This window comes from Argiope bruennichi, chromosome 6 (assembly GCF_947563725.1).
Source record: "Argiope bruennichi chromosome 6, qqArgBrue1.1, whole genome shotgun sequence".
NCBI lineage: Eukaryota > Metazoa > Arthropoda > Arachnida > Araneae > Araneidae > Argiope > Argiope bruennichi.
In genome coordinates, this window is record NC_079156.1 from 63,397,841 (window position 1) to 63,420,767 (window position 22,927).

Here is a 22,927-nt window from a genome sequence, read left to right on the forward strand (position 1 = left end):
CCGTGGTTCTAATTTTGATGAGTTGGAGTAAATGTCTACATTTTTTCCTTTACAACTGACGGTTGAGGATGCGTCAGTAATGAGTAACAAGGAACAGAATACGCTGATTTTAATTATTATAGCATCATTTAATATATTTATTCCAACCCTGTTATTCATCCCGATTTCTTTTTGATATTATTCTCTCTCAGCAAATCCAAGAGTGTATCTGTGGACGAACGTCAGCCGTCAATTCGTCAAAGCCATACTATAGCCTGTGAATTACTACATGTTTTTTTAATGGTTAAATTATTATTCTTATTTTATTTAATAATTTAACCATTAGTAATTTCGCGTAGTCGATGCGATGTCTTCGTTTTCAATTTCATGTTGGACTTTAACCTACCAATCGTTGAAAGCCCAACAGATAATTATTTTGAAATTTTAAGAATGCACATCTCTCGTGATCTAATGTCTTTATTTTAGTAGAATTAATGGAGGCAAGTAATAGCAGTTTACTTTTACGGCAGCTTAATCCATTTTATTCTGAATAAAGGAAGTTCTTGACAATTACTATACATTTAGTCAAAGAAATACTACTAACCCATGGAAAGTTTGACATAGATTATGGCAGTCTACTTACTTCATTATTTCTTGTACGCAAACATCCTTTTTGAGTGCGTAAAACACACACTGCAGTCGAATGGAAACGGCCAGTTTAAAAAGTATTTACCATTAAATCTATTACTTACCGCATAGGACTGGTGCATAAAAGCGATAAATTACACTAATGAAAATTTGGAGTCTGGGGAAAAATAAGTAAAAGTTTGGAGGGCGGGACTGTTTCGAAAACGGACGTTAATGTGATGTCATAAATTTTTCTTCCTCAAAATCTCATTACACTAAGTCTTGTAATAGTGCAAAAAAGGCAGTGTTTGGCCAGATCTTTTTGTGTACTGACAAATTGCTCGTCTCGAAAAACATTTTTCTTCCTTGGGTTTTTAGTGTTTTATGGGGATCAAGTATCGAGAGAGGTTGAGTTTTATTTTCGCCAGTCGTGTTATGAATGAAACGTTTAGGATTACTTTTCAACTAATTCGACTGTGAGTTACTTGATTTCATTTTTATTTAGCATTGAATTTTTTTGTATAACGTGTATTAAGTTACTGTTTTTTAAAAATGTAATAATGACTTTTTATTATGATGAATAATTAATCCCTGTGAAAAAAAATCTGGAATCGCGAAAGGGTGTAGAATTGAATATCTTTGATATGACAAGAACCGGACCTCGCCGATGCCGGATAAGAGAATTTTTCAGATAATTGAATGCTTTAGAGCTCTGATTGTCCTAATTCCAATTATCTGAATTGATTTTTAAAAAAAGAAATTGGGAAACAAAATATCCTTGAATAAAAACACATAAAGACTAATGAAATAACTACTTTTGATCGATACGTTCAAGTAATGATATATATTGTTGTTATATTGTCCATCATATTAATAGCATTAATCACAGCGTTATATTACATTAATGAGTAATGTCGCGACTTTGATGAACTGAATCTTATCAAATGAAAGCAGTATTTAAAATTATATTTACACCATTAACATACAAAGCATTCTAATTGTTAGTTGCACTCCCAAAGTGTTTTATTTATATTTATTGTTTACTTTTATTTAATGTACAAAGTTTGGTTAACATTGGTCTAGCCATTTAAAAGGAAATGTGGAAAATGCATATATATAGCCACCATGATTTATTAAGATTTAGTTCCGAGTACATTTGAAATTTAACTTTACTGTTAAATTAGTATATATATATATAATAGTGATATTAGTAGCTATCGCATGCTGGTCACTTATACAAACAAGCTTATTAATGATTAAATAATATCTTGATTTTATATTTTTGATATTTTTTGCTGTCTGGTGCTTTTTAAGATATGTGACTACGTTCGGAATGATATTTTTGAAAAACGGTGGAAAATAGTTATATTTTTGAATTTTTGCTTTCAAAAGATTGAGAAAGCAACTATGAAACCACAATATAGCAGTTAAGTGACAAATGTTTTTTTTTTTTTTAAATTTGGGTAAAACGACCTTTTTTTGGCTGATAAAGATATAAAGCAAACATCTTCTAGTTTATATGTTTATCAAACGATTTGCTTAAAATTTTGCACATAACTTTAGAGCTATATATTATCTAGTTCCTCAACTAAACAATAAACTATATTTCAATTCATTCTTTAAAAATCGGATTCAACTGAAAAAACACGCGAAATTTTCGATTTCTTTCTCATTGTTAAGCACTTAAACAACTATAAAATATTTCTAGTTGAATCAATTACTTATTCTCTAGTTCAGGAACTATAGAACACATTGAGAAGTTATTACTCAAATTTGAACAAAAAAAATCATGCATTAGATTTAATTTATGATGTTTTTCCAAAGAAAATTCTACCAAAGATTAAAATTTGAGAAAATAGCATCTAAACATAAAAATGGCATTAAAACTTATGTAAATGCAAATCTAAAAAAATCAGTGTAACTTTCCAAAAAATAAACTTAGAAACAAAAGTCTAACGGTTTTGTAAAGAAACCTGTACAAACATTAAGAATAGTAGATTTTAAAAATTCATAATTTCACCAAAAATCGCCTTTTTATCATAGTCACCTACCTTAAATATGTTCGAATTATAGTAAAATCTGAACCATATGATTTAATTAAATTTGGTTTGATTTTGACTTTTAATAAAGAACTCCCCATTTTTATAAAAATGAATTTTCGGTTTTTATAATATTGCGCTTTCAAATTATTTCTCTATATCATTCTTGGAACGAACTAAATATTAATCATTTCTAAATAAGTTCGATTCGTTGCTTGGGTCTTGACAAACTTTTTTTTCTTCCTACGGCGAATCCTCCAGTTATGATCTCTGGAAAGCAATAACTTATTCAAGTCCACCAACTATTCAGACTTCCCCCCTATTCCAATTCTTTTCCTTGTTGATCCGGTATTTCACAAAGAAAACATTTTCAGTCGGTAGCCGGATGAATTTATCATAATTATGTCAGGGAATGCTTACACGTCGAGGGACATGCGTGCCGGTTGTACCGAACAAGTTTCGTGTAACTTGGTGTTTGTTTTCTGTGGCGGTGTTGCCCAGAGAATTGCTAATCGTTTGCGTCATTAAGTAGAACGTCAATTTGTTTAGATTGGTGTGAGAGAATTCCTTTTCTGACACAGACTAACTTTTCTCGATTAAGGCGAAGTGATAAACGTATTGTTAGATAAGGTTTTCATTGGACCGTTCTATTTTGGAGAATTTCGTATATTTATTTTGGATAGTAAGATACAGTGAACTGCTAGTTATTAAGAACTTCCGCCTGAGACGTTTTAGGTATTGGGGGTTACCTAGTAAGGAGCGGAACGATTAAAAAATAAATTTAGTAAAAGTTTTTTTTAAATATATTTTTAGTTTATTCACTAAAAATAGAAATTTAATTGTTTTCCACTTTGTAATTCTTAGTTAATAATTCACTAAATGCAACGATTATTTATTCACTGATCTTATTAATAGATTAAAATCTAATCGTATGAACTCTGATCTGCATCTTAACTTATTAGCATAATATATTGTACGATGTTTCCACGATATTCTTCAAAATCTGAACGCCATTATAATGCCTTGAAGATATTCTAACAATATTATATAGCATTTTGATCTATGAGAAATCACGAGAATTGAAAGTGCTATTTTAAATTGAACTAAACTGATATGGCATTATGACTGTTTAGCAATTTCAATAAATTGACGAAATCGGTCGAATTATTCAGACTGTCCCCCCCCCCCTCAAAGTTGTACTTTGTAATATTTCTTGAGCATTTGCACTGTGGAGGGCAGGTAATTTAGGGTTAATATTTAGGGTTCATGTCTTTAATATGAAATAACTATTTTCAGAATCGGTACAGTCCTTGTGGTTAATCGTTGTTTACTCTCTTGGGAATGTATAGTGAAGTAATGTAGTATGAAAGTATAGTTTTTGAGACGTCTTCCAAAAAAGAGGGGGTGCGTGGAATGGCGGCCATTAATAGTATATCTAGATGCAATGAACTTTCATATAAAACAAAAATTTGCAAAATCGGACTATTGGCTTAGTCTGGAGGGATGGTTTATTGGTTTCTTGATTATTTTAAATATATTGTATAAAAATTGAAAAAATAAAACTTTCTTTTGGTAATGAAATTCTGTGAAAGACACCAATCAATTAATTCCTTCTAGTACGCAAAACACATTAATGTCTTTTATATTTTCATTTGATTTTGTTTAATTAAAAAAAAAAAAAAAAAAAAAGGACTTGAGATACATTTCAGTGTGTCTTTCGAGTTTTGCATACAAAATGCATAATTTCTGGCATCTGTGAGGCTTTTAAACCGTACCATTCATTTTTTAAGTCCTTCTTTTCTCTTAAAAGCGTAAATTCGAAGCTGTTCTATGTCAAGCCATCCGAGCTGCGGACGTTGAAATCTGATAGGGGTACCTTACTATCTTGCCATTTGGCACAGAGCCAGACTTCACTTTATTTATGAATCTTAGAAACTGGATAACCCGGCGTTGTTAGTAGCCCTTATTTATTAACCCTTTAATGTAAAACAGCTGTAAGAGTAATTTTCCAAGTTCTTGAAGAGAGAGAGAAGAAAAAGGAAAAAAGAGTGGGTGGCAAACATATTTGTCCATCCGAACTCCAGTTGCCCTTTTGTTTTTATCTTGCTTTTACTTCCCGTTCACTGGTTATTTATAGCCACTTGCGTTCAATTAATAAAACGGTCCGGCATCTGTAGTGTGAAAGATATTAAATACGAACTTTTTGCATGCATTTATGTAAGGCTCAGTAAAAGAAGAATTGTTTTGTTGTCTCGATATTTTTTTTTTCACACTACGATGCATTTTTTCCCTATTGGGACTCTGGATTTCGATTAAAAATGTCACAATTTAATGGTTGTTGCAGATAAATATTAAGTTAATTGTCTTTCCCCCCCCCCTTCATGAAAGGGAAAAGAACAAAACCATCGGAAGCGAAAGGCAAGCTAGATTAAATTCTTGCGATAATCACTTTATTAAATTTTAATGAAAGATTTCTGCTCCATTTTTCCGAGATTTATTTCTATTTATTATTCATTTCATAACGAATTGTTTGTTTGTATTTTGATTATTCTCGTTGGATTTTTTCTTCTTTTTTTTTTTTTTTTGCAAGCAACAATTGGACACGATTGTGCAGTAAGGAACCAATTCCGAACTATACAATTTCAATTATATCTTCTTTTTTAGAGCGTTGTAGGAACGTTTATTGATGGAAAAACTGATTGTTAGAATTAATTTTTAAATTGCATGATGTCTGTTGGACATAATTTTTAATTTTGCTTTCTCAATTCCACGTACTCGGGTACGATTTTAAATAAAGAACTCCCAATTTAGCAACTGATAATTGATTGTATAACTCTGTCGAGCTCGCTTGTAAAATCTGAAAACTATGAATTGCACTTGTCATATAATTAGGCATTATTATGCTGGGATACTAAATGCGTGTTATCCTTAAACATTTACTTTGAAATTCTCTCTCCCTCCCTCTCTCACTCTCTCTCTCTCTCTGTGTGTGTGTGTGTGTGTGAGAGAGAGAGAGAGAGTGCATGTGCGCGCGCACGTGCGTGCGTGTATTTTTCGAGATCTCTTTTATTCTGGCCTGATTTATTTTTAATATCATTGCCGCTTTATTTAATTAATTTTTAAATATGCAGGAACGCAAGATGTCTTATCTAATCAAGGTCCAATAGCTAATTTATACGTCATTTGTAACAGTATTACATTTTTAGTCCTAGATGGTTAAAACTTTTTTGTTTGAAATGTTAATATTAAGAATACTGAATTATAGTTGTTTAGTCTAGTCTGTAATTTTTTCCTACATATGACTGGGTGGTTGTTTAAAAAGATCTTAGACAATATTAATATGTGTATATATATGATTCTTTACGTATTTAAAACTTTTTTTCCCAGTCTGAATTATTTTCCTATCTCTAATTGTTTTCTGATTGTGACTCAGTTTGAAATTGAGACCAATGTGAAATATTGAGATGTAATGCTTTCCTGAAATATAACTTGCTGAAACATTTCAGTTTGCATTTTATTCAACCTCGACATTTTTCTCATTTTCAATATCTTCTTCGCTTATAATAATGATGTTCATCTTGGTGTGTTTCAGCTTAACTTGACTATAAGCAAAACCATTTTAAGTAACGGTTCGTTTTGCATTGATAAATATATTTACATTCCTCTTTTAAAACATGAATTTGAAATTAATTTCCTTACGTGTACAGCAGAAAAGAATACACTCTTCTGATAATCATAAAATGAAGAATTAATATCGTACTTCTAATTTATCCATTCTTAGGTACGAAAATCTTTAGCATTTTTAACTTTGCACCGATTGGCTCTGATTTCACCAAAATAGAGGTGAAGTAAAAGTTAGAAGTGTTTACACACTTCATAGATAACTGCTGACAGATGCTGTTTTTATTGACTGTAGCCGAATGTATCAATCACCCTTCTGGAAAGTGAAGTCACTCGTAAGTGGTTGTCTCAGTTTACGCAAACAAACAATACAAATAAATTTCGTCACTCAAATTAGTAAATACGAATGTAAAATCATGCCATGTGTTGGAAATAGATGAAGTATTAGTTGTTATTAGTTAGACACGATTGATAGCCAATGAAGCCTAATAATTATTATACGATACATCATCTTCCTTTGACTACTGTCATGTGACTAGCCAACAGTATGTTTCAAGTGATTTCACAATGATAAATATATAAGGAGGGAGATGCGATGAATGTAAAGGAAACATTGCGCTTCATCGTCTTAGTGAAACTTTCATTAGTATTTTCTCAAATATATCTATAATTAATTCACAAATCTAAGTGATTAACTCATAAATTACAATATTAATTTGTGTATAAAGTAATTAGAATTGCGAAACTCTAACGTGTTCTATATATTATAAATTTAAGCGAGCAATACTTGCTTATATATAAATTTATTTCGGGTATCTCGGCAACGGCTGTAATGATTTAGATGAAATTTTATATTTAGATCAGGTTTTACTTTTTAAGTTTATATATATAGATATCTTTCCTAAAAAAAAAAACTCTTTTTTATAATTAAATATTGGCATGTATTATATATGACCTGCGTAAACGTATCAGATATGGTGTAATGGTTAGGGCTTCGGACTCCCATGCTTTTTTCTCATGTTCGATCCCGCGTTTGCTGTTCCATTAGATTTCGCTTATAACTTTAAACGAGCCATAGGATAGAATTTTATTAATAATTTTACAAAAAAAAAAAAAAAATGCCGAGTGAATTTCCGCCTTCCATGTATTTATTACCTTTGAAATAGTTGTTTAAAGGAGATTTAATGGCAAAGCATATATTGATACTGATAGGTCGTCTCGCCTTTTCAAACTCCTTTTACTTTTGAATCTTCTGTACTGATAAAAATATTTCTTCTTCGTGTAGATTCATTCTAGATTGTCAGAAAAGAAACCGTGGGCGTGGAACAAATTCAGCATTAATTCATTTTGCTGTTGAAGACAGTCCTTTCTAGACTTTAATCATACAGTTCTACTTTCAAAAATATCACTCGTCTAGACATTAAGCATAAAAATAACTTTTAAGACGACTTATAAACTAATCCTACATCATAGCGCACACACCCTTGCAATCATTTAATACATCTCTAAACATTTCCACCAGCAAAATCCTACCGGAGACGGGGAAAAAATGGCCTCCTCTCACTTTTCTGCCGATATGCATACATTTTATTTTGCTGACTTGAAAGGGGACGGATCGTGTTACTTATCGATTGCCGGGTCTTTCCCTCTCTTCCCCTTAGTATCATTTCCCTTTCATTCCATTAGGAAACTTTTCCGGAATTAGAAGGAGACAGGGGAGGAAGCATAGAGCTGCCTAGTTCGTTAATACAGGAAAAGGACGGGTCTAAATTGGGCTTGACAAATGCCGAGTAATTTCATAGAGATGAAGCCCGCTTGTATGGGCTTTTCGTGATTATGAGTGGTCGGAGTGATTATGGTGATTCTGTGGAACTCTTTTGGTTGTGCCTCAGAATCTTTAGGGTAGATTATAGTTTTGAGGGTCCTCTTGATGAAATGTTGTATGAAATTTATCCCTAATTGTTATATATGTGGGTAATCCAGAACACTTGTCGGTGGCTCTCGTATTCCTGCGCAGTACTAGCTGGTATCTGAGCAGCGATATAGGTAGCGATAGAATAGTTTGAAAGTCGATTTAGATAATAAAATCTGGGAAAAGTATAGGCATTTTTGTTAGATTTATTTGGCGATTGGAATGACAGGAAATATACGCTATCAATCAGTTTTGTTGATTCTCAAGATAATGGTGTGGCTTTTAGTACAAAAGCGCGTAATTTACCCCTCCCCTATTTGGTAAACGCGTTTTTCTAAATTCTTTGAGTACTTTTGTAAAGGATAAAGCCAGACCTTTGCATTCGATTCAAATTGCTTGCCGCGTTCTTTTTCTAACATTGGGAACACCAAAAATTGCATGCGACCGACATCTGACTATATATATAGATATTTTTTTCGGTTCTTGTTATTTCTTTAATTTTTTTATACTCATAACTCGCAAATTTAAATATGAATATTGGCATTTGTTATTTGCAAGGTTGAGCATAGAACAATCCTTAAAACACACCTGGAACGCACTTCTTATGATTAGGCAATAAATTTATCTATGTGCCTGCTGTTCATTCTTGGATTCTAAAACCCTCCGCGGTTTTGCGCATGTGTCAGAATATGTTTATTTATTCAAAATACCGGTGAGCGGAAAGATGAAAGGAGTAAATGTTTACATTTACCAATAAAGTGAATTTGGATCATACGCAGACTTAGGAGGCGTAAAACTGCAAGCAACTCATAATATTGTCGGGATAGGATGTTAATATTTAATAAAATACTTTAGAACAATTTTTATTTATTGTGAAGGGTTTAAAAATTAAATTAGGATGAATAAATAAAAGATTTCTGTTCTTAAAATTTGGTAATTGACTTTTTTGCAAAATAATTGTTTAAATACTTTGTTATTCGCTATTGTCTGATAATATTTTGAGATGAACAGTCAAATTTAATGATATTATATAAAATATTTTTGTGCCAGCATTGAAAGTTTTTTTTAGAACTTAATAAGTCATATAAGGACTCAATATGCAATTTTGAATCATAATAAAATGGTGTGATCAGAAACGACACGGCATCCATATACACGTAAAAGAAGGGGGGGGGGGACAGAAGTAAAATGTATCGGAAATTTAAGCGGAAGCGGAAATCGTGGTCAAAGATTGAAGAACTCCGGAAATGCATTCATCTTTCGGTATCTCACTCACACAGCGCGATAGAATATGGATATTAAAATGAACAGTAAGTACATCGTTGTCTCTTCAGATTATGGCTTCGTTGTGAAATACAAATGCTGCTGATAGTCATTTTAGAACAGCCTATGTGTGTTACATATGAGTTGTGTTTGCTTCTCTCTGTTATGAAATTCATGTGCAATCTTCTCATTTTTCACTTTTCTTAAGATCTCGCATCTTATTCCTTTTACTTCTCATACAATCTTCACATCGATTTTACATAAATTCGCAGGTTTCCCTACTTTTAACTAATGATTTAAATTACATATGATGTTATCTGGTCACTAATTCCGCGAGAGGGCATCACTAGCAATTATTTTAAGACTGTCTTCTTTATATGAGTGAAATTGTAATGAATAAGATTTTGATGCATAAATTTGACTTATATCTTTATCTTCCGATTCCCTCCTCTTAATAAATGAGTTCTTATTTTTTGCTATCTGTACCTAATCATTGTCTTTTCCTATAAATTACTTTCAAAATGCATTCTTTTCTACTCTTTTCTCTTCTCTATCATTTTTAGATCTTTTCGAAAATAAAGCGTTAATCTGACGATAGCTTCTCAATTTATTTAAAAAATAAAGAGAAAACCATTTGAGATTTAAATGTCAGTATTCTAAGGGGAACAAAGAGCACTTTTACTTTTTAAATTGATCTATTTTGTAGCTTAAATGGTTTTTAAAAGTATAAAATTTTATCATTGATATCATTTCAGTCCGAAACGTGGCAACAATGTCGTAATATCAAAACAGGTTGTTCTTCCTTTGCGGAAGTTGTTTCTTAGATAAATAAGATGTGATTTTATCTGATGATAATAGTTGTTATGGCAACTTGTTGATAAGTTTCTCCGGAGAATAATTTACTTTAACCATGCAACCTGTTCGAAAGGAAGCCCATAGTAACAAGTCTGAGATTTTTAATGCTGCTGCATTTGATTAAATGGATTAGTTCATTTGGGGGGGGGGGAATTTGTCACCTAGCGATTTTGTATAAAGTTTTATATTTATTTACTGACTTAAAGGAAGAAAGGAAATGAATTCGTTGATCTTGCAATGAAAGCAATATAGAAAAACTTTCCACAGTTTTTTTTTAATTAAGTAGATGGAGTTCTAGTGTGTGTGTGTGTATATATATATATATATATATATATATATATATATATATATATAATATAAAACACGCTCTAACTATATTATACTAGATTCTTAGTTGTAGTTGTTTGCCAGGATTGGAATATAACTAGCTTAAAATGCTATTTTATCGAAGAACTTTGAAGTATGTAACTGTGATTCATGTTACATTCGTTATCCTAAGTAAAATGTCCACAAATGACGCTTGGAGATCGAATATAGTATGTTGTTTAGGATGGCATTCTCGTCATCCAGCCGGTTCTTCAATAAAGCTGCTTTCTTCAAAATGGGATGTTTAAATAATGTTCTTTTGTTTTATGTGATAAAAGCGTTTTATGAAACTCTGTACACCAAACCTATTAAACTCTAAAGCTGGCATGGATCTAGCAAAAAATAAAACAAAATCCTAACCTATGTAAGTGAGAAATAAAAAATGAAAAAAAGAAAGAAGGAAAAAAAAAATCGATTTGTAAGGGTATGTAAATTTATTTCGAAAATACAGTATAAAATTCCTCGTGTGAAAATGCACAAAAACATTAGTAAGACAAATACTGTTACGAATCTGTAGTATCACTTTCCTATGCGATTAGTTTTGTGGTTGCGGAAGAAAATTTTACAGGTATTTAATAGCTTCTGAATGGATCCCAGATCAATAACCTCTTCTCTCTTCCGAAGCCTTGGCGACTTTGGTAACAAAAATGATGATTTCTAAAAGTATTGAAATTTTATGATATCTTGATTAGTAATGAAGTTACGATATCCTTCTAGAAGCTTCTTTGCCTTGTCATGAATATTGTTTGAATCAGCGATAGAACTCATGTCAGTAGTTGAGAGAAATCTCTCTGGAATCTTCTTCCCCAGCGATTGTTCTCTGACAGTTCTGCGCTGTTGCAATTTAGCTTTTTGTTGGTTGTAAGCGGTTTTTTCAGCATGTATTACTTTTGTGTGCACTTCAGTTGCATTTTGCTACTATGTTTTCCGTGTTCACTTGCAAAATAGATCGTCTTTATCCGTCATAGAGCCTGTTCAACTTTTCATCGTACGCTCACCGGACGGATTTTCTGTAACATTGCTCTTCTCCTGACAGTAACCACGACTTCTCTGTCAACATATTTTGTATTTCAAAAGATATTGTGTTCTCAATGATGCTTGTCAAAATTGACCCTATTGTATGACTAAAAAATGTTCGAGCATTTTTATGCATAACTGATAAATATTTTTAAAATACTCCCACTCCATTTTCACTGAATGTTGCTTTCAAATTTAAACAGCAATCTCGATTCCCTCTATTTTCATGTAAGCAAGTACTATTTCTATGAAGAAAATCGAAGAAAACAAACAAAAAAGAACTTTTCTGGCTTGGATTTAAAATCTTCAAACTGTCGAAAATTCTGTTATGAAGCTTACTTTTTCACTGGTATTTTAGATATGATGCAATTTTTTGTAAACGGTTTGTTCTTGTTGCACGTTTCAAGTGCGTCAAATCTTCATTTTTTAAAATCTGTTTTCCCCGAATTTTTCGAAATTTTCATTTCGAAACTTTGTTACATTTTATTATATTTTCTAGGCCACAAAGTTATTAGTTGTGGATTCCGATGATGGCACTATTGTTGCATGTTAATAATCACAGTCTTTTATATTACAGTTCCCGAGACCTTCTTCGAATTCGATGCATCTTGTCAGTTGTTTACTGCTAAATGAACGCTTTCATGTCAATGCAAATCCCGGTTGTTAGCGTTTACAAGAAAGAATTAGCAGTTTAATCATTTTGACAGAAATTCTTTACTTTCATGGATTTTATATCCAGAGCACGTTTCCCAGAAAAAAAGAAGCGCCTAATTAAAAAGATTTAGCTAGTTCATAGTTGCTGGGGTCTCATTTTCGTTTGAGAAACCGTGCAGAGAATTAATACATCGGGACAAAGAATTAAAGTAGCTGCAGGTCCTTCATTAAAACTATTGTTATTTGTTTTAGTTAGTAATTGCTTTAATGAAGGAAGCTCTGTTGTTTCAAAAACATGCATCTTATTTATTGAAGGTTTGTTTTATTTTGTGTTCACTATGTTTCAAATGTTTTCTGTGCTTTGGTATCTAATACTAACATACTTTTCCATAGTACAAATTCTCATAGTAATAATGTTTTTTTCAAATAACAAATAGGATAAAATTATGTTTTACTATTTATATATTTGGAAGCATTCTTTGGCGATTCTGCACCGTATTCCTTGTGCTTTAACGTTAAGAGTTTTGGCTATCTTGTCCATAAATGATTCTTTCGCCAGATATAATTTTCAAATACATCAGCCAATTACCTTGAGTATCATCTGAATTTAGAATATTAGCGCAAAATTCAAATCAAGTCCTTAATAGCATTTAATTTTATAACTCTTTATGTTTGAAAGACAGTTTAACGGCAATGACTTTTGATTGAAGATAACCTGTAAAAATTCGAGAACCCATGAAACTCTTTAAAATCATCAAACCATATTACTACTTTTATCAAATTTTTTTAAGATCTTGCTCATGTATCAATACATATATTTGCCCAGCGCCATCGTTACTCTTGGCGGAGTTTAAAAATATCTCCGTCATTACAAATTCAAACTTCTGTTTTTGCATTTAGCAATTTTGACTGGGTTTTGTGTGTGTGTGTGTGCGCTCGCGCATAAAATTATGCATGAATAAAAAGTAATTATGCAGCAAATTTCACGTCTTATTTACTTTTTTATGCTGGATTCTTGCAAAAAACCAGTGAGCTGAGGTTTGTGATTTTTATTATTTTAGAACATTCTTATTCATTATATTCTTACTTTACTAAAAGGAAATTTCTGCCAATACGATCCAAATAGGCGAAGAAGATTTTTAACTCAATGTTACAGATGACGGTAGACGATTATGTGCATCAGCTCCTGTATAGATAATAATTAAGTACAAATTCTGTTTCGTTCGGATACTAATGCCAACTCACTGCACTCTTCTAACTATAAACTGTCTAGCTATGAAAACACATCATCTGCTACAAAACGCTTGATTTGATTGGCGTTAATCATTGATTTAGAGTTTTTCATGAAAAATTCCATTTTATTTTATTTTATTTATTTATTTTTGGCCAAGCGTATTGAAAACTTTTTTAAGAACTAAAATAAATACAAATGTAATTATTTTTTTAACTCTTTGTGTGTCTGAATGATCAAAATTAAACAAGTTGTACAAACGATAAAAATCAAATGCTTTTTTTAAAGATAGTATTGGGCACAAAATTGATTAGCATACTTATTAAGAAACGAACTGCAACCTTAAAAAAATTTTTTTTTAATGGAGGAAAGTAGGTTTAATTTGCAAATAGCGTGAACCATTAAAATGTGGACTTCCTACAAGAATATGCCAAACCGGTATTGATAAACTGAAAGGAATAATTTTATTAATAATAAATCTTCTATCTGAATTGGTCTATTGAAAACCGAGTGAGAATTGCATCCATTTTATCATTGAGTAAACTTATTCTACAAGCATTGTAGTTAAAATCTTCATGCAAGAACTGACCCTTCTTTTACACCTGTTGTGTCTTTTCTTTGGTCTGTGTGCATGTGACAGTGATGGTAATTATGCTATCGCAATAGGAATATCTTCTCTATTTTGCGAATACTCTGCAATTGAATTCAAGTACAAGTGATTGTCTATGCTTATGGCTTTGGTGAGTGAACGTAGAAGTACTATTTTTACTATATATATATATATATATATATATATATATATATAGACAATCCATTTTTAGTGTAATTTCATGATTGTTAGCAATAGCTATGCATTGTTGGAAGGATAGTTCTATCATTCCTTAATCTAAAATATTTTGCCTTGTTTTCGGACTCCTCATGTAAATTAAGTAAATAAAGCAGTCCGTTTTAGTTTAAATAGCGTATTTTTATTTATGATTATTTTTTGGCTATTAGAAATTAAACATATTTATTATGCTATTAGAATTAATCTATATTAATAAAATAAGTGTCAAAACAAACGTGGCCTCAACCACCGATTGAAATTCACTCATTTTCATTTCACATGAAAGTTCATAATTCCCTGCTTACACCCTCCACCATTGGCTTGTTCTCCTCCATTCAACATTTTTTAGATAAATTTCAAAAATATTACTTCAGTACTTTCCTTAATGTAAGAAAAGCTCCATAGGTCCTTAAGTCACACCCACTGTGCCAATTTCACTATTTTAATTCATATGAGAAATTATGATTCTTAGGCACATCGTCAGTGGTCGCTTGCCCCTCCCCCCCCCCCCTCTCCTGTTCCACGAGATATGGTAAAATAATACTTTGACAGAGCACTCAGTCTCAACTATTGGAGCGATTGCGCCAATTGATTTCACCACTTTGCAAGCATAACTAAGCAATCAAAATTCTCTGTGTTAATTGTTTTGCGTTTATTAAAATATTACTTTCTTTTTTTTATAATTTATCAATGTGGATATCACTAAATTAATACTTTTAATATAGTGGGTAAACAGTTGGTCTCTTTGAAGGCTGCTAGAAAAAGAATATTGAAGAACTTTTGGCCAAGTTGATATTCTCCATTTGGTGATATTCGATATTTGCATAATAGCATATTTTATTTATTTCGCATAAATTTGTTGTTATTGTTACTAATCCCAGATCGTCTATCTTTGCTAAATCGTCTCCATAAATCCAAAAACATCCCAAAAGTCAATAATTAAAATCACTTGGGAAAGAATAATTCTAGCAATGAGAAAAGAATAGTTTCAATTGTTCTGAAGACCTAGAGTACAAAATGGAAAAGGCTGAATTAGAATCGCTTACCTTCTCGCTTTAGCTTGGCAAAGTAGAATGACCGTCACTGCTTGGGAGTCCCTACTTAAGAGTGTACATTCTTGACGTACTTCCAATTCTACCCAGCTGCCAGGATGAGACTACGGAGTAGGATTTTAAATGTATTCGGAATATTTTAATCATTGAAACAATTTTCTTTAATTTAAAATTAAATCAATAAAAAAATAAAAGGAAATTCGTAAATTAAATTTAAAATTTCCTCATCATTTCGAAAAGGATTAGTAACAGAACTCAGAATATTTGAAAATAGCGGGATTAGATCTTCCGTCTTCTCATATAATTCCCTATTATGGCACATTTTGGACATCTTTCTCCGACCGAATTGCTTTCAAATTCTTAGATTGTTTTAAAATATTGAAATTGTCCCAAAATTTTGAATTGAGATAATTTAACAGTTAGATTGGTTTCTACTTCTCTAACCTCAAGCACAAGCTTAAAATTGTCAAAAAAAAATTTGCATGATTACCTTAAAATTGTATAAGCATTTCTTTTTCCCACTCTGCCTCTAAGGATTGCATTTACTTTCCGTTATTTCTAATGATCTTAGTCAAAGAAGCGGTAATTAACTCCTCCAGCTGAAACGACGTGGTACATTAAAGTGATCAAAAAATCGGATCTAATCTCAGTTGTAGCACTGTACTATCTGCAGTACTCTCTCTTAAGATCTCTTTTAAGTTTCTTAATTTCTGGAGAGCGTTGCATAATTCTTTAATTACTTTAATTCAATAATAGCAGAGCACCATAAGGTGTGTCGTGTGCAAGTCTTGCTAGCATCTGTGTCCGGCAATTAGCCGACCAGTTTGGAATCAGATTTTCGCTGGCTTCCAAAACAAAGTTTAATCAATGTGCTGAATGAAATGTCTGCAGGAGGGGCGGGGAGAACTTTGTGCTCTCCTTTAATGACGATTAATTAAGGCGCAGTTTGATTAATCATTAATAATAAAAGGCAGTCTTTTCGTGTCGGGTGATTTGTGTACTTAGTGTTTGAGGTTGAGGCCGGAAAGAATTAATTTGAAGCAAGCTGTTAAATTGTCTTTGGTAGTATTATCAATTGTTTTGCGTTTAAATTTTGGGAAGTGATTTTTATCATGAGATGGGAAAGTAAATCATCAATTAACGTATAAAAACAAATGTGTGAATTTATCAATTACTAATTTTGTTTTACTGAATTTTTATTAAAAACATCAGTCTTTGGAAATAAACGTGCAAAATCAGTTGTATGTATAGGATAGTGATGTCAATTTCGTAATCTCTTTTGGGTTGCTTCTTTAAATTCCACGGATCCATAAGGTAAACGTATCTTTCCTATTACCAAATTCAATTAAATAAATTAAATGGTAGTAAAGCATTAATTAATATAAACTTTTAAAGTATATTTAATTGAGAAAATATCATTGTTGATTTTCAAACTGAAATGCCCTTTTTAGTTACTATTATTAACCTTGAAATAGAAGCATTACTATCTGACATTCCGTTTGAAATATAGAGTATTTTCCTTGCTGTTCTATGATTAATCCGTTTTGAAAATATCATTCTTATTTAATGAACACTTAAACTGTACGAGATTCATGTTTTTCTTATTATTATTATTATTATTTATGCAATGTTCGTATGTAGATTAATGCTTCTAAAAAGTTGTATACTACTAAAAAGTTATATATTAAATAATTTTCAGTTAGTTATAAGCTGTAATAGCAAAGAAATGTTCTTGAATCCGTGGACGAATATAGAATTTCTATGTCAACCCATTTATGAACAAATACTTCTACAAACAGTCTATAAGATGCTGAGTCTTTTCTTTTATTCCTGGAGTCAGGTTGATTTACTTATAAATGATTCACTCATTTAGACTCTCTAACTATATAATCAGGGTGGCTTAGTTAGACCATACAGTTTGACAGCGTTACATTCATTCTAATAGGTAATTTTTAAAATTATTAAACTGAAGACAACAGATCCTGCATAGACAATTCCTTGTTTTCAACTGGCTCAAGGGCCGCGGTGGCCTGGTGGTAAGGTCTTGGCTTCGGAACCGGAGGGTTTCAAGCTCGTGACCCGATTCTACCGAAGAACCGTCGTGTAAGGGGCTCTGTTGCAGGTTAAATCCGTCATGACCAAACGTCCTCCTGCTGGTGTGGTGTGGTGTGGTGTGGAGAGGGGGCTGCCAGCTGAGGTGTCGTCCTCGTCATCTGACCGAGGTTCAAAATGACGAGGTCCATCCCAAAATAGCCCTAGTGTTGCTTCAAACGGGACGTTAATATAACCAAAACCAAAAAAAAAAAAAAAAAAAAAAATTCAACAGGCTCAAAGTCAGTAAATAACATAATTAGAAAAAGGTGTTCTTTCCCTCTTGCACTTTTCACAGCTTCACTTCCCATTCCTGGGTTAAGATAGAAATAACATATCTCTGCTAAATGTTTGTTTCCACGATCCTAAATTTTTTCATCGGGGCCCATATTTAAGAAATTTTGATATTAAAAGGTATCCAATATCCTTAGTTTTTATGTTTTATGTAATTGCTTTTCATTTTGTCAGTTTATTTTACGCCAGTTTATTTATTGATGGTACTTTCAATCCACTTGTTTGGTAATTTATCTTATTTTAAGTAATATTGTTATCTTCGGTCCTGCGATTAAATATCGTTTTCTTGTGCTGTTGCATTTAATAATAATTTCAAAGTATTAATATTGAGTATCAAGTGCGCATAATTATTTCAATTTTTTTCTTGTTCTAAGAATGATTATTTCCTAATGTCTTGAACTAATGAAATTCGCTTTAACTTTAAAGTTGCACGAACCTTCAAAATACAGCAAATTCCCCTTCTAAAAACATATAAGCTCAACAAACTTTCTTACTGTCTCTTCGGCTTACGTCTCCCGCTAGTCAATGTTCTTTAAAAAAATCCTAATAATGAATAAAAACGGAACTTTTTCTGTAGAATCATATGGAATAAAAAATGTGTACAAAAAAAAAATTTCGCATCTGCTTCTAAAATCAAAAATATTTTATATCTACAGTTGAGAAATATTTAGTTAACTAAGATATTCGAACTCGCTTGTATGATTTTTTTTAATTGAATTTGTTTTTAAAATGTCAAATGGCACAATACTGTCAGCCCAGATACCACAACATGATGAACAAAATTGTTCATTGTTATACAGTGTTGTTTGATATTATGGATAATATACCGTTCAGTGTTGTTCAGTATCTGCATATTGATGATGCGAGCTTGAAGTTATCTGTCTAAAATATTGGAGTATCATCATGATTCGTTCTTACATATTTCAATAGATGGAAATCAATCATTACAAGTAAGATCAGCCCTTGTAGCCATCTCCACATCTTTGAAGTATTTTTATTATTATTTTGAAAATAAGATCAAAAATTTTTATTAACTTCCTTTATCGCTGACATTTTATTTTTATTTGTTTACTAGCTTTTACCCGCGACTTTGTACGCGTGGAAATAGATTGGAATTTATAGCATCAATGGCTTTATCTTTTGTTACTCCTGCGCATGCGTGAATTTTCAACGTCAATTGAGGCAACACAAATGTATGAATTTTCTACGCCAGTTGGGGTAACGCAATATAGATTAAAAAATTTTAATTTCCTTTATTCTGTTTTATTTTAATTCAAAAGTACTTCAGAATGAATCCGAAAGATCGATTAATTAACAATGTTTAATTTTAAATGTATCGAACACTAAGAAAATAAATAGAATCGTTTGAAATAATAGTCAAAATCATGTTAAGCCTCATCTCATTGGCGTGGGGGGGGGAACCCTGAAGCTTTATTCATTTCGCGATTTTTGAAGGGAAAGTTAGTTTTTAATTTATAAACAATTAACCACTTAATTAAACGGAATAAATAGTAGCCTATGTTCTATTCCAAACTATAATCTATCTCTCAGCTAAATTTCATCTAATTCTGTTCAGCCGTTCTGGCGTGATTGACTAACAAACATCCATCCATCCAAACTTTCACATTTATAATAGTAGTATAGATTTATTTCCTTTTAACAGTTTGTGGTTATAATTCGGTTAGACAAGTATAGAGATTATTTAATGTCTTGGTTTTCATAAATAAGCCTTGTGTTTTGCATTAGAATGAGTTTGACACGTTAGATTATAAAGAAATGAATTATTAAGTCGAAGACGGGAATAAAATAAATTATTGAGAAATATCTTAATCAAAATGAGAGCGAACATGCTGTGAATCTTCATTCAAGTTCGGACTAGGATATAACATCCTGTATTCATTGGTGTGGAACGATACAATACATTTAAAAGCCCCCATTTTATTCCATCTTTTTGTTTGTACGAAGGAAGAAATATGCCTGAAGCGTAACAAAAATAACTTGATGGACGGAAATGTCTCTTCTTCCCTTGTCATCTTATAAAATTGACAAAACATGATTCACGGTTTTGCCTTAATGAAGCCCAGGACAACAAGTCCAGCGGCAACCCTCCTCCCCCTTAAAACTTTAAAGAGCGCCTGGTTGCATGTAGGCGCAGTTTTTCTTCCCGGTAATTTTTAATGATTTATGCACACGATTCAAACCCTTCTCCGTCACCAATTACTTCCAGCATTTGATCCCTGGCCATTAAAAATAAAACATGATCCCGCTGTGTGTTTAAAAGCTGCGCCGATGTCAATCGATGGTGGAAGGGAAAAAAAAAATGTTGAAATGAGCTCGTTATTTGTCAAGAATATTCCCGTTATGGTCGTCTTAATTGTGTCAGGAGGGTTGGCAAACGCTTGTGTTTAATTTTTTAAAAGTTTTTTTTTTTCTCTCCTTCTTTCTCATGTGAGCTTTTCTGTCCCTTGGGCTTTTTAAATTATTGAATTTGATTTCGCTGTCACAGATAATCGCTTCTTTCCTCGTTGGACTCCCTGATGTGACGGGGGACTTGAAGTTATTGATTAAAAGTTTCGTAATGATTCTTCAATGACTGTATCTCTTAGATTGAAAGACATTACTGTTCAGTGACTTTTTTTTCTTCTTTTTAAATAAAGTAATGCTATCGTTCACGTAAAGTCTTTTTAAAAAAGCAAGCTCGCGATGAGTTTTCGTTTGAATCTTAATTATGAGGCAGCATCTCAATTTAAAGTGGATTCCTTATACAGACTTGATAGTCACAAAAGCACATGGGGTTTTTAACTCATTTAAAACTTGTACAAAGCAAATTCTGTTTACATTTCGATGGTATACTTTTATTTTTTGTATATAAAGCAGACAAAAAAAAAAGATGTCATAATCGTTAAATAATTCACTTCAAGAGTTTGATGAATATCCGAGTTTTAGACCTTTAGTCCTAGAAAGACATTTTTGGAATTATATAAGTTCTTCCAGGAACAGAATATAGAAAGCCGCGGTGACCTTGTGAGGTCTCGTTTTCGGAACCGGAAGCCTTCAGGTTCAAGGCCCGATTCCACCGAAAAACTGTCTGGTGCACGTTAAATCCATAGAGGCCAAACGTCCTCTCGTTGGTGTGGTTTGGAAGTTTAGAGAGGGGGTGCCAGCTCAGGTGTCATCCTCGTCATTTAACCAGGGCTCAAACTTATCAGGTCCGTCCCAATATAGCTTTAGTGTTGCTTTAAACGGAACGTCAATATAACTAAATTAAACTGAACTTCAGAATAAGTCATAAACACAACAAATTAGATCGAATTCATTTTTAATACGGTGGTTTTACCAAAATGGCGCGATTCATTTGCATTTTGGAAGAAATATATCCGTGAGCAGTTAATCTGCTTATCTGCTTGTGGAATCAAAATCACAACAAAATAAATTTCTCAATATTAGTGTATGATCTTCATACAGAATTTGTAAATCGATGATGATTTTTTACTTTCTGTATACGAAGTAGGCAAAAAAGAAAGTATTGTACTTGTCAAAAAATACATCTCAAAATATTGATGAGTATCTACATTTCTGACCGAAAAAACGCATTTTGAGAATTATGTCTGTCTGCTATGAGCACGATGATTAAAAAACTCTCAGCTGGACGGATGGAATTTGGTATATTGTTTTTATGCCGCATTTTTAGATTTCTGACAAATTTTGAACGAATTCCATTCAGAAGACTTCTAGCTGTCTGATTACAAATGAGCATAATTGCTGCAAAACATAAGGAGCTAGATAAATAAAATTTGGTACCCAGTTTTAGCATCTTAAAATATAGAATCCTGTCAAATTTTGAACGTAATTCGCCAATGGTTTGATCGTTTATTGGTCGATACTTTTGCATGCATATAAATTCGTTGAGTCAGAAACACTATGCTTTAACTTGAATGAAATTTGGTAATTAATTTTGTGACTACAATTGTTGCTCTGTGTCAAATTTTGGTTCCACTAATTCGAAAGAAAAAAAAGTCCAAAATATATGTTTGGTTTTTGGGTACTAGTGTATTTATCGCATGCCAAGGATTAATTGCCAAAAAAGAAAAATTCAGCAAAAATACTGTATTTACTGTTGGGGTCAATATTTCGTAACTGTTGTTCATTGATGCCCCATACAAGGCATTCGAGCCTTATTTAGGATACACAGTTTTATATGAGGGGAGAGTGATGACACCACTTTTAGATAGAGAGAATACGAGATAGATTTGGAAAAAAACCCACTACCGTTAGTTTGTTTAATCCTTCAAGGGTGTACTGTATTTGTCAGTCTGTCCTTGTGTGTAGGTGAATACAAATACTCACAAGCAGTTAGTTTGCAGTCGTGACAACAAAATGATAGCTTTATATGAAATTTTGAACTCAGCTGTTCAAAGGAAAGCTGTACAAACCATATATTCGATTATATTCATTATTCTACCAAGCTGAGCAGAGGGGGAGAAGGAGAAAGAGGGAAAAAACACCGTATTGTGTAAATGTACGAGAAAATGAAGAGGTGAACACTTACATTTGTTTCTACCAACATTTCGAATAAAAATTCACCTTTTAATTTTATAATCTGTTTTAAAGTAAATGTATTATACTTTAAATTAATCAAGCAACGAAGTGCATTTATGAATATTTTTGTGTCAACTTTTTTTATTTCGACTGTAGGTAACAAGATTTTTTGGCATTTCCCCCCGGCTGCAAAAGATTTCTTCAAAAGACATCTATTTTCGAGATTTTTTTAAAAAACTTCAATGAAATGTTGATTAAAGTATTTGAATTCAAAATCGCATACTGTTCCCCTTCCGATTCGTAAAATTAAAAATTGGATTAACTTGAGAATAATAGGATCAGTGCTCTTCAACTTTCTTGGCAAAATTAATATTCAGATTTAACACCAAACTTTGAAATCTCTATTATAATAAAATTTCAAAAGCTCCTGTTAAATTTAACCATAAACATGAATAAACTCCGAGTTTCCGAAAATTTGGAATTTTGATGAATCTGAAGCGCAATTCACTGCACATCTCTATTAGAATATGCATTAAATCCCCTGCCCGTGTGCCATTTAGA

General features: G+C 32.1%; 1 protein-coding gene across 12 annotated transcripts in view; it reads left to right on the top strand.

Moving 5' to 3' along the window:
* LOC129971198 (tyrosine-protein phosphatase Lar-like) overlaps positions 1 to 22,927 on the top strand; it is a 432,582-nt gene that overhangs the window by 261,780 nt on the left and 147,875 nt on the right. The gene's annotated exons all lie outside the window — the stretch shown is intronic.